The sequence below is a fragment of the Micromys minutus genome (genome assembly GCF_963924665.1).
Source record: "Micromys minutus genome assembly, contig: SCAFFOLD_47, whole genome shotgun sequence".
NCBI lineage: Eukaryota > Metazoa > Chordata > Mammalia > Rodentia > Muridae > Micromys > Micromys minutus.
Genome location: NW_027667133.1, coordinates 2,415,139 through 2,418,951, shown reverse-complemented (window position 1 = coordinate 2,418,951; position 3,813 = coordinate 2,415,139).

The following is a 3,813-nucleotide window of genomic DNA, read 5'->3' as shown; positions in this document are numbered from 1 at the left end:
ATGTTGGGGCGAAATGACAGAAATTCTCCTTATTTTGGGGCAAAACTCAGAAATTCCATGTATTTGGGGGCAAAATTACAGAAATTTCTCTTATTTTGGGGCAAAGTTGCAGAAATTTCACTTATTTTGGGGCAAAATTGCAGAAATTTCACTTATTTCAGGGAAAAAGGGCAGAAATTTTCTTTTTTTGGGGGCAAAAACGCAGAAATTCCTAATATTTTTTGGCAAAAATGCAGAAATTCCGCTTATTTTGAGGTAAAAAGTCTAAAATTCCCCAATTTGTGGGCAAAAAGGCAGAATTTTCCCTTATTTTGGGGCAAAATTGCAGAAATTTCACTTATTTCAGGGTAATAAGTCAGAAATTTTCCTTATTTTTGGGCAAAAAAGACAGAAATTCCCTGTATTTTGGGAGGAAAAGACAGAAATTCCACTTATTTAGAGGCAAAAAAGCAGAAATTCCCCTTATTTTCGAGCAAAAATGAAGAAATTTCCATTTTTTATGGCAAAAAGGTATGCATTCTTCTTATTTTCGGGCAAAAAGGCAGAAATTCCCTGTATTTTGGAGCAAAATTGCAGAAATTCCCCTAATTGTGGGGTAAAAAAGAAGAAATTCCCTATATGTTGGGGCAAAAAGACAGAAATTCTCTTTATTTTAAGGCAAAACTATGAAATTTCACTTATTTTGGGGCAAAACTGCAGAAATTTCACTTATTTCAGGAAAAAAAGCTGAAATTTTCTTATTTTGGGGCAAAAAGGCAGAAATTTCTTTTATTTTGGTACAAAATTGCAGAAATTTTTTTTATTTTGGGGCAAACAAGCAGAAATTTCCCTTATTTTGGGGCAAATATGCAGAAATTCCCCTTATTTTGAGGGAAAAAGGCTGAAATTCACCTTATTTCGGGGCAAAAAGGCAGAAATTTCCTTTATTTTGGGGCAAAATTGCAGAAATTTCACTTATTTCAGGGTAATAATTCAGAAATTTTCCTTATTTTGGGGAAGAAATACAGAAATTCCCTTTGTTTTGAGGGAAAAAGACAGAAATTCCCCATATTTTGTACAAAATTGCAGGAATTACCCTAATTGTGGGGCAAAAAAGCAGAAATTCCCTATATGTTTTGTTGAAATGACAGAAATTCTCCTTATTTTGGGGCAAAACTCAGAAATTCCACTTATTTTGGGGCAAAATTCCAGAAATTTCTCTTATTTTGGGGCAAAATTGCAGAAATTTCACTTATTTTGGGGCAAAATTGCAGAAATTTCACTTATTTCAGGGTAATAAGTCAGAAAATTTCCTTATTTTGGGGCAAAAAAGACAGAAATTCCCTTTGTTTTTGAGGAAAAAAACAGAAATTCCACTTGTTCAGAGGCAAAAAAGCAGAAATTCCCCTTATTTTGGTTCAAAACTCAGAAATTCCACTTATTTTGGGGCAAAATTCCAGAAATTGCCCTTATTTTGGGGCAAAATTGCAGAAATTTCACTTATTTCAGGGAAAAAAGGCAGAAATTTTCCTTATTTTGTGGCAAAAAGGTAGATATTCTTATATTTTGTGGGAAAACTGCAGAAATTCCCATTATTTTGAGGTAAAAAGGCTGAAATTCCCATTATTTGGGGCAAAAAGGCAGAAATTTCCCTTATTTTGGGGCGAAATTGCAGAAATTTCACTTACTTCAGCGTAATAAGTCAGAAATTTCCTTATTTTGGTGCAAAAAAGACAGAAATTCCCTTTATTTTGGGGGAAAAATAAAAAATTCCACTTACTTAGAGGCAAAAAGCAGAAATTCCCCTTATTTTGGAGCAAAAATGAAGAAATTTCCCTTTTTTATTGCAAAAAGGTATGCATTCTTCTTATTTTCAGGCAAAAAGGCAGAAATTCCTTGTATTTTGGAGCAAAATTGCAGAAATACCCCTAATTGTGGGGCAAAAAGGCAGAAATTCCCTATATGTTGGGGCAAAAAGACAGAAATTCTCCTTATTTTAGGGCAAAACTCAGAAATTCCACTTATTTTCGGGGAAAATTCCAGAAAATGCCCATATTTTGAAGCAAAATTGCAGAAATTCCCCTAATTGTTGGGCATAAAGGCAGAAATTCCCTATATGTTGGGGCAAAAAGACAGAAATTCTCGTTATTTTTGGGCAAAACTCAGAAATTCCACTTAGTTTGGGGCAAAATTCCAGAAATTTTTCTTATTTGGGGGCAAAATTGCAGAAATTTCACTTATTTCAGGGTAATAAGTCAGAAATTTTCCTTATTTTTGGGAAAAAAAGACAAAAATTCCCTTTCTTTTGGGGGAAAAAGACTGAAATTCCACATTTTTAGAGGCAAAAAAGCAGAAATTCCCCTTATTTTGGAGCAAAAAAGAAGAAATTTCTTTTTTTTGTGGCAAAAGGTATTCATTCTTCTTATATTCAGGCTAAAAAGCAGAAATTCCCCGTATTTTGTAGCAAAATTGCAGAAATTCCACTAATTGTGAAGCAAAAAGGCAGTAATTCCCTATATGTTAGGTCAAAAAGACAGAAATTCTCCTTATTTTGGGGCAAAACTCAGATATTCCACTTATTTTGGGGCAAAATTCCAGAAATTTCCTTATTTTTGGGGCAAAATTGCAGAAATTTCACTTATTATTGGGCAAAATTGCAGAAATTTCACTTATTTCAGAAAAAAAAGAAATTTTCTTATTTTGGGGGAAAAAGGCAGAAATTTCTTTTATTTTGGTAAAAAATTGCAGAAATTTTTCTTATTTTGGGGCAAAAAGGCAGAAATTTCCCTTATTTTGGGGCAAAATTGCAGAAATTTCACTTATTTCAGGGTAATAAGTCAGAAATTTTCCTTATTTTTGGGCAAAAAAGACAGAAATTCCCTTTCTTTTGGGAGAAAAAGACTGAAATTACACATTTTTAGAGGCAAAAAAGCAGAAATTCCCCTTATTTTGGAGCAAAAAAGAAGAAATTTCTTTTTTTTGTGGCAAAAGGTATTCATTCTTCTTATATTCAGGCTAAAAAGCAGAAATTCCCCGTATTTTGTAGCAAAATTGCAGAAATTCCACTAATTGTGAAGCAAAAAGGCAGTAATTCCCTATATGTTATGGCAAAAAGACAGAAATTCTCCTTATTTTGGGGCAAAACTCAGAAATTCCACTTATTTTGGGGCAAAATTCCAGAAATTTCCTTATTTTTGGGGCAAAATTGCAGAAATTTCACTTATTTTTGGGCAAAATTGCAGAAATTTCACTTATTTCAGAAAAAAAGAAATTTTCTTATTTTGGGGCAAAAAGGCAGAAATTTCTTTTATTTTGGTAAAAAATTGCAGAAATTTTTCTTATTTTGGGGCAAAAAGGCAGAAATTTCCCTTATTTTTGGGCAAAATTGCAGAAATTTCACTTATTTCAGGGTAATAAGTCAGAAATTTTCCTTATTTTTGGGAAAAAAAGACAGAAATTCCCTTTCTTTTGGGGGAAAAAGACTGAAATTCCACATTTTTAGAGGCAAAAAAGCAGAAATTCCCCTTATTTTGGAGCAAAAAAGAAGAAATTTCTTTTTTTTGTGGCAAAAGGTATTCATTCTTCTTATATTCAGGCTAAAAAGCAGAAATTCCCCGTATTTTGTAGCAAAATTGCAGAAATTCCACTAATTGTGAAGCAAAAAGGCAGTAATTCCCTATATGTTAGGGCAAAAAGACAGAAATTCTCCTTATTTTGGGGCAAAACTCAGAAATTCCACTTATTTTGGGGCAAAATTCCAGAAATTTCCTTATTTTTGGGGCAAAATTGCAGAAATTTCACTTATTTTTGGGCAAAATTGCAGAAATTTCACTT